Genomic DNA, 9,403 nt, shown 5'->3' with positions numbered 1-9,403 from the left:
CTCAGTTACCCTTCAGCATGGATGTACCCATCTTTTTCTTATTACTTCTATTGAAGTGGTTTTCAACCTGTAGGTTGAGACCCCTTTGAGATCACATATTGGATATCCTGCATTTTAGGTAGTAACCTTATAATTCATAGCAGTAAAAAAAAATTACAGTTATAAAGTCTCAGCAAAATAATTTCATGGTTGGGGGTCGCTACAATATGAGGAACTATATTAAAGGGTCTCAGAGTTAGGAAGATTGAGAACCACTGTAAGCATTTTGTCTGTTGGTTGCAAGAACTGGCATTTCAAGACCAAAGGGAATGAGAATTCTTCCACTTGTTTCTCTAATCATCCTACCTTTTAGTGGCTTAGAGGATCAGACTTTCTACCTATAAAACCCAGGAAGGCATTCTTTATTTCAAAGGTGGTAGCTGACTCTTCCATGGAAGGTTCAAGATACTTGTCACTAAATGTAAATACAGAATGGTGAAAAGAACAACAAGGAAAGTAAAACCTTTGGTGAAAACAAGACATGGAGGAGTGATATTTGTTTCTCCAAAATAGCATTGAAACTTGACTCACAGGCCATGAGCTCAACTTTCTTTCTCTTCTCTCCACATCTTTCCTTGGCCTATGACCTGTTGAGGTTTGGTCTGTTGTAATGTATTGTAATGCTAAGTGCAGCCTCCCACGGCCTGATTGCCCAAGAAAGGAGTCACCATGGAAGAGGAAGAACATGTATGAGGAAGAAAGAGACCCATAATGGGATAACTGAACCATAATATATATATATATATCCATGTGGGCTGGCCAATTGGAGTAAAGAGCAGACAGAACATAAAACTTCATAAGTAGCAACTTGGAGTTATCAGTAAGAAAGTGAAATCTAACAGCATGGTAAGCAGTTGCCAGGCTATTGTGCTGCCTAAGGCATATTAAAAAATATAAAGGCTGTGTGGTTGTCTTTCAACTAGGAACATAAATGGTCAAAGGCAGGAAGAGAGATGCAAATGATGCTATATGATTTTGCCCCCAACTTCTTTCTAATTGGTGAATAAATATGCCTACTGCCTGTAGCTGGGAAGAATTGAGACAGGAGGTGAGCTTGGTGTTCCCCAGTCTTGGGGTTAGAGGAGACCATGAGGAGGGAGGGAGAGAGAGAGAGAGAGAGAGAGAGAGGGGTGAGGAGAAGAGAAAGACACTATGGTTTAAGAGTCAAGAAAGCATGGCCCTGAGGGCTGGCCAATTGGACTTAAGAGCAGCCCAAATGAAATTTAGTAAGAAATAACTCATGGTTATCAATATCAAATAGATTTTAACAGTACAGAGCATAGATATCTGCCCAGTACTCGTGTTGATTAAGGCTTGTTATAAATATAAAAGTTGTGTGTGTGTTTAACCGGGGAATTAAATAATCAAAGGTGAGATAGAAGCCCCAGATTGGTTACTAATGGCCTCCTAATGGGCTCCATAGGCCCATGTATATCAGCACTTAGTTACCAGGGGGCAGCACTATTTGAAAGGATTAGAAAGATTAAGAGGTGATGCTTCATTGGATGGAGTATGTCACTGGAGATCTATTTTGATCTTTGTTCTTTTTTTCCAAAGCTCACTTTATTCATTTATTCAATATGAAATTTTAGCCTATAAAATAGTACATTCAGGGCTTTAAGTTTTGAAAATCCAACACCAAGCTCTCTCTCTCTCTCTCTCTCTCTCTCTCTCTCTCTCTCTCTCTCTCTCTCTCTCTCTCTTTCTCTCCCTAATGAAATAGTTCTCAGCTACTGCTCAATCATCTGCCTGATTGCTGCAATGCTTACCACCATGGTGTTAATAGACTAAAATTCTGAAGCTGTTAGTAAGCTTCAATTAGGCACTCTCTTATAAGAATTGTTGTGGTCATGGTGTCTCTTCACAGAAAGATAACAGTAAGACCATTTGAAACCTCAGTCATATTATGCTGTACAATTTCTCCTGAAATTTTACTTAAAATAAGATTTTGTCTTTGGTGATATGAAACGATGAAATAAACAGTTGATATGCAGCCCTATGTATAAATTGGAAAAGGTGAATCCTTTCAATAGAAACAAAACAAAACAAAACAAAATGGGCACAAGTTGAGAACTAGTTTAAAGTCCAAAGCTCACTGCTTTTTCATAAGAACATAATTACATTTGGTGAATTTGTACCCCCTGACGTTCATTTCCACAATGGACAGAATAGTTAGAAAAAGAAGTAGATATTCAATGCTGTTTATCCATAAAGAAGAAGACTGCTTTAGAATACGAATCAGCAGTGCTCAGAAAGTGGGTAGTGTTGAGAAACCTACATAGAAAAGGAAGAACTTCTTTCTATTCTGGGAGTAGATTGTAAGTGAGCATCTTCTCCCGTGTGCTTCTGAGTAGGAGAGACAGCAGTACATATCCAAAGGCCAGAAGTGTGCTGTTACATATTATTCTACCTAGTTGTCAAGATGAAGGTGAGTGAACTGCTCAACATTCTGTACCATCTCACGACCTATAAACACAAATCCGGTCTTAGACAAAACTACATGATTTTCTTATAGCCAATGGTCTTATGGTGATGGTTAAATGACTCTGACGTACAGTAAACTCCTAGGTGCACTGATATTAAAACTTCTAGGTGACAGTTACTCTTCGAACTCTAGCAAAAGAATGCAATCTTTTGCTGATGCATATTACTTGGAAGTTCAAGAAATTCACTGAGCACCAAAATTTGAGACATCCTCTATAGAAGTTTGATTATATTCAGTATTTCCTGACATCAGAGAATATGGTTGTGAGGTAATTAAAAACTTCACATTCTTATTGGCTAAATGAAAAGGATCTACTTTACCCAAGTCTTGGCCCAACCAGCTTTGATGCTCCTGTTTTACTCTTTGATTTCTAAGTCAAATGCCCCTTCTCCCCTTCAGGACAAACAACAATGATTACCTATGTGCTTCGTGATCTATATATTCCCATCACTACTACATGTGTAACACTTTGCTAATTGTGAAATATGTACATAGAGTGCTTTCTTGTCCAAAATACTTTCCTTCATCTTTTCTCATCTTCCTTTCACTAATACAACTCTAACTTTAGTTAGGCACCTATTTCCCTTCTTCCTTTGAAACAAAAGTGACCATGACAACTACTTTTTCTGACCAATAAGTTTCAAGAACAGAATAATTCCCAGATCACATCTGGGTTACAATATGGCTGGGAGAGTGATGGCAAACAGCTGAATTCCCTCAGAAAGTACCTTGTCAGACTAAGGTCAAGGGATGGAGGCAGAACACAGGTTCATCAAGCTTGTGTCAGAACACAGTCAGAACCGGTCTCTTAGTTGGACTCTTCCTCAAACCACTGGGGGTGCTTTTCCTGACAAGGGCATCATCACTATGGTGAAAGGAATATCCTTGCCTGCTTCTGATTCCTACAGGAGCATTACGAGCTTTCTTTCCAGAAAGCATCTTGCTATCTCTGGGAACCAGCCCTCTTGTTAGCAGTTTAATCAAAATTTGAATGTAACCTGAAGTTAAAATACTCAATTGCTTATAGAAATATCTTTGACAAGGAGTAAACCACCAGAACTCACAGAATCTATGTCTGTCATACCCAAAGATACAGTCTGAAATCTTATGGAGGCATAACACTATGCCATTTCAGACTATACCCAGAAAGAAAACAAAGAGGAAGAAAGAACAAGACACATGACTGAAGATGTATGGTAAGGAGAAAAGAGAAATGTAAGAAGAGTCACCAAAGGAAAAGGTTGTACTCCTAGAAATGAAACTTCAAGATGCTGGGACTCCCCCTCAGAGCCCTGGGGACTGAGTCAGCACAAATGATAAAGTGTTAAGACAGTTCCATTTGATTAGAGCTGGAGTACATGAGTTCCACCCTCACCTACCTAATGAGTGTTTTCACTTCATTTACCACTTGCTCCACTAAGCAGATGTAATTATTTTCACCAGAAGAAAGCAGGTGCCCAAGACTGCTTCATATCTTGAATACTGAATCTACTAATTAAGGAAGGTAGAAGGGGTGCGGTTAGTCCAGATCTGATGAAATGTATTTGAAAACATTTTTAAGTGTTCCTGGAACAATAGATTTGGATCTGGGATTAACGTTCCCAACCTGTTATTCTGGTTGTTGTTTCACTTCGTTGTCTTTCAACACCCAAGTGCAAGGTAAGTGTCTTTGGTTGTTTGGGAAATCTTACTAAATGGGTAAGAAATAATTTAAAGCCTTCAAGTAAAAAACATTCAGACAAGCGCTTTTTCACTGACAGCAGATAGATGGATAAGGAACACATGAACTCTTATCTGCCTGTAATGAAAAAAAATGAAATTTTGTTATTTGGAGCAAGATGCAAGATGAATGAAACTTTAAATAGGACTAAGGGAAATAAACCAGACTCAGAAAACACACACACACACACATCACAATATCCTTCACTTATGGAATCTTAAATGGGGTGGTGGGCGGGTTAAGTTTTGTAAATAAAGGAAAGACTATGAGGGCAGAAGGAAGAGAAGGAATGGGAGGAGGAAGAAAAATGTGCAATTGTGACTTAAAAAATGAAAAACAATGTTTCATGTTTTCTCTCATCTGCAGAATATATATAATTCATACATATACACATAAATGGATGACATGGAGAAGGCAGACTACTGGGGAAAGGAAATAGATATGGTAATAAGAGGTCCAAGAAAGCAATTAGGGTGAGTAAGACCAACATAGAGTAATATACATGAAAATATTATCATGATACCCAGTCATTTATATACTGACTAAAACAATAGTAAGTCATTTTTAAAAGATACTCGGTCTGAGGTTTTTCTAGAAGATGTTTTAACATTCCTAACTGGGAGAATCTTAGTAAGGTGTGCTCCTGGGTGGACTCTGAATCAGCAAACAAGGAGTACTCACTCTTGAAGAATTCACACAGTCCTTCATCCAGTTTTAGCATCCTGGAAGCAGGAATCTCACTAAAAGTTCAGCTCTCAAAGACCTCAATGAAAGTCTTTGATTATATATGAAATAGAACCTATATGCCTTGCCTGTTTCATAGACTCCCTGAACGACTACAGAAGCAGAGAAGATTCCAGATACTTGCACAAGTGGTATTGGAAGATCTATGAAATGCTCCGATTATGCTCACATGCAAGATATGAGAAGACAGCTTCCCTTTCTAGGGATCCACTACCTTTGAAGACCTCATGAGACAAAGACTATAGAAGAAGAGTAAAGAAGGAAAGAGATGACTAAAGAGAGGAGTTTGACAATCTGAGCAAACTGCCAAGGACCAAACCCAAGGACCACTGCCTTGAGTCCCGGCCTCTCAGGTGCCCAGAGACCCCTTCTGTATCTTTCTTTCAAACAACTCTGACAAAGCAATGCAATATATGCCTGTCATGTGGAGGTCAGGGAGGACAGATAAGAAAAGGGAAGTTCTTTGCCTTTTGTCAGCTTCAAAGGATCCACGTTAAGAAACAGAGTTACCATTGCTCACCCACAATCTCTAGAAGGATTAGTGATGTTTCTCATTTTTCTTTAAGCTCCCTGCACTCTATTTAGATTTCTCTCTGATGTCCTTTCAGCATCTCCTGCCCCACCCAAAGGGGGTAAGCACACCAGTGGAAATCCCCTGAGCAAACTAGCACATGCTGTACAAAAATATTATGTCTTGACTTTGTTCTTTTACATCTTCACAACTAAAGGAAAGAGATACAATCGAAATGATAGTCCACTTAAATGATAAACAAGAGAATTTAAAGAGACATGACTCAATTGTTCACCATGGACATAAAAAGCTCATGAGGTCCGGGTTAGTAGAGATACATACATATGTATTTCTCCTTAAATATTTTTACATAGTTTTGAGAATTTATCATTGTAGATGTCTAGAAAGCACATTCAACTTAATGTGCAAAACACACTGATTTTGTGATATGTTTTTCTGATGAAGCTTTCAAAGCAATATTACAAACCAGAGCGTAAGTGATTACCCAATTACCCAAATCATCTCTTATGTCAGCTGGGAAAAAATTTTAAATTTCAAAAAGAGGCCCAAATGCATAGCAGAGATAGAATATGCTACTTTCAACTGAATTCTTTCCCTAACATTTCTTTATGGCTTGTAGTCAAGAACATGATACTATAACAGGTGAAAATCACATCTGCATCCAAGATCCCCTCAACTTGAGGAGGAATTTTCTGGGAATAGTACAGATAACCCATCTCTTCTTTCTTTCTTTTTCTTTTTTTAATTAGGTCATCTCAATAAGACATGTTGAGGGAAGGTAAGTCATGCAGCTTCCAGGGACTAATTGTATTCAAACTCTGGAGCTCCCAAGTACCAATGCTATTCAAACTCTGGGGTGCGTTGATCATATATATTTCTGTAGCCATATTATAGGCTCAAATAACTAATTTAGCCAGAAATAGAGAGATAACAGAAGTTCTTAACATCCTATCCTGTCAGATGTTCTAAATTCTTTCCACTATGATTGGTCTTTCTGCTTCTTTACAAAGAGAGTGATCATAAATAAAAAAAACCAACAACAAAATTACTGTACTCTATGATCTGGATCCAGGTTTCTTGATTCCTTCGAAGATCTGGAAAGGAGTCATCTATCCATCTGGTTATGACAGGACTCCCGATAATGATCTCAAAAAAACTAATCCAACTCTTATCAAAATCTCAGCCATTCTTCACAAATAGCACCCCTTTACCTTGAGGCCATGTTAACAACAAACTGGATTGATACAAGTTTAGGCACAGTTTGAACTATGACTGTCTCCAACATCGGTCCTCCATGCCTTGGAGCCAACAAAGTTTATACGGAGCCTTTGTTCCTGAGAGTTTGATAACCAGTATGATGAAACTCTGTTTTAACCATTGCAAGACTGTAATTATGTAGCTGTTTAGAGATTAGAAGGTTTTCTAAAGTCGGATGGCAAAACTTTGACTATGTGTACATCATAAAACTCCATCTTCGTCCACTCAGCTCTACTGTGGTTGAATGAGAACAGCTGCAGACAGTACACAAGCAAATGGGTGAGATTGAACTCCAACAATGAGTTACTTATGTAAGAAAGTAAAGGATCAAATTTGGTTGCTGGGTCATAATTTGTCAACACTTGCACTTAATAATTTCCGTATACCTGTACTGAGTAGTCAAATTCAGATATGTACTAGAGATATGCAGAACTCAAAGGATTTTCTTCTTTATGGTTACTTTAGCACACTGAAAGTTTGACTGTTAAATTTTTTTTTAAATGGACCTTTAATAGTATGTGAAATCTGAAATTTTTATTTTGTACATTTATTTGTTTTTAGATATTATATTTATATATTGAGTATATTTAAACCATAACCACCCTACAGTCTTCTCTACTTACCCCTTTCTAATACCTACCAACTTCATGTCCTCTATTTTCTTAATAACCCACAGACTTCATATCCCCCATTGCTAGTAGTCTTAGCTAGAGTCACCCTCATAGACTCCTGGGAGTGTTCATTGTCCTAGCTTTCTAGCTAGTCCCAGAGATGCCCATCTCCTGTAACCAGGCAAGATTTCCAATGGAGGCATTGGGACATCATCCCAGCCACAAAATCTTAAACCCACAGTTTGTCCTACCTACAAGATGTGAAAAGTTAAAAGATGAAACAGAATTAGAGAGAAGGGCCAGCCAATGACTGTCCCAGCTTGAGATTCATGCCATGAGAAGGAGCCTACCCTGACACTATCAATGGTATTCTGTTATACATTCAGACAGGAGCCTAGCATAGCTATCATCTGAGAGACTTTACCTAGTATTGATCGAAACAAATGAAGACACCTACAGCCAAACATTAGGTGAACCTTGAAGAATCCTGTGAAAGAGAGGGAGGAAAGATTGAAGGAGCCCAAAGGGGTGAGGAAACTTACAGAATCAACTAATCTGAGCCCATAGAGGTTCATAGACTAAATTGTCAACCAGAAAGAATGCACAGGACAAACCTAGGCCCTCTGCACATATGCAACAGTTGTGCATTTAGGTCTTCATGTGGGACTCCTGATAGCTAGAGCAGGGTCTGTCTCTGACTCTGTTTTCTGCCGTTGGATCCCTTTCCCCTAACTAGGCTGCCTTGTCTAGCTTCAATAGAAAAAGATGCATCTAGTCCTATACAACTTGATATGCCAAGGCTAGTTGATATCCAAAGGAGGCCTCCCCTTTTCTGGGGAGAAAGAGAAGAAGGTTAGAGAAGGGTGGAAGGGGGAAGAGGGAGGAATTGGAAGCAAAGGATGGAGGGGAAGCTGCAATCCAGATGTAGGATAAATAAATAACTTAATTTTTAAATGGTTTTTAAAAGAAGAATTCACAGAATCCACGTTGTTTTGCTCTTGTGCTCATGAGTATAGGACTGTCCACTAGAGCTTGGGTAACCTACCATGGGACACACTTTTAAAGAAAACTGACTCTTGCTCCCCTGGTATTTATCAAACTGCCAGGGGCTCCTCAGCTAGGGATGAGGCCTCATGGATACCTGCCCTCTCCATATGGGTGTGTTGATTAATGTGACCTTGTGCCAGTCTTGTGTAGACAATCACAGCTTCTGTGAAAATATGAACACAAGGATCCTATTATTTTTCTAATAGATAATGTCACTGTACTTCTCTCTGGCATCTGGCTCTTCTAATCTTTCCTCCTCTCTTCCACCATGTTCCCTGAGCCCTTAAAGGGAGTGATTCATGGTTGGTAAACTATAAATCTGGCCATGAACCCATGCCCTGGGAGGTCATAGAGCATAGGGGAAAACACTACTATTTAAAAAAAATAGTATCAAACTGTCTTCTAGATATTTGTCCTTATGCCCATAGAATAGTCCAGCCTTGCCTCTCATTAGAGAAGCTCCTTTCTCACTTCTCTTTCAGAGAGCAGAGAACTGGGTGTGACCGTTGAGGGTTCAGCCCTAAGTGGGACAACCATATTCTAGCATCATTATCCTAAAACAAGAACCTGCCCAAACAACAAACTGAGGCGCGTCATAAGTTTTGATTTTGACCTTGTGATCCTATTACATTGGGCCCTGAGGTCATCTGAACCATCACTTGAAGTCTACCACCTTGCTCAAAAGTAAGTAGTTAAGTTCAGGTGCTGTAAGGAATACTAAAATACAGACAAAAATAAAAATTAAAAAGTCACATTCTACCTCTCCGTTTCCTCTACCTCTGCTTACAGCAGCAATCCTTTTGCTCAGACTTCCTGTTTCTGGCACTTGCCTTCTTCTGTGATGTTCATAGTTCCCTGTCTGTGGTTAAGTAGGCACAGAGCTGGGTTTGGTCTCCCCCTCTCTCATTCACTTGTGCACACAAGTGAATTCTCTCTTCTCTCTCTCTCTCTCTCTCTCTCTCTCTCTC

The 9,403-nt window shown here is 39.1% G+C and overlaps 1 protein-coding gene across 1 annotated transcript in view; it reads left to right on the top strand.

Annotated features, from left to right (window-relative positions):
* Positions 1-9,313: 9,313 nt before the first annotated feature.
* Positions 9,314-9,403, top strand: part of Il7r (interleukin 7 receptor) — a 21,729-nt gene continuing 21,639 nt past the window's right edge. Inside the window, exon 1 of the mRNA XM_028767648.1 lies at positions 9,314-9,371. The gene's annotated coding sequence lies outside the window, so the exon portion shown is untranslated. The remainder of the gene's footprint in view (positions 9,372-9,403) is intronic.

Source organism: Grammomys surdaster, unplaced genomic scaffold (assembly GCF_004785775.1).
Source record: "Grammomys surdaster isolate TR1022 unplaced genomic scaffold, NIH_TR_1.0 174, whole genome shotgun sequence".
Taxonomy (NCBI): domain Eukaryota; kingdom Metazoa; phylum Chordata; class Mammalia; order Rodentia; family Muridae; genus Grammomys; species Grammomys surdaster.
Note: the sequence above shows the minus strand (reverse complement) of the source record. Positions and strands in the feature narration are given on the sequence as shown.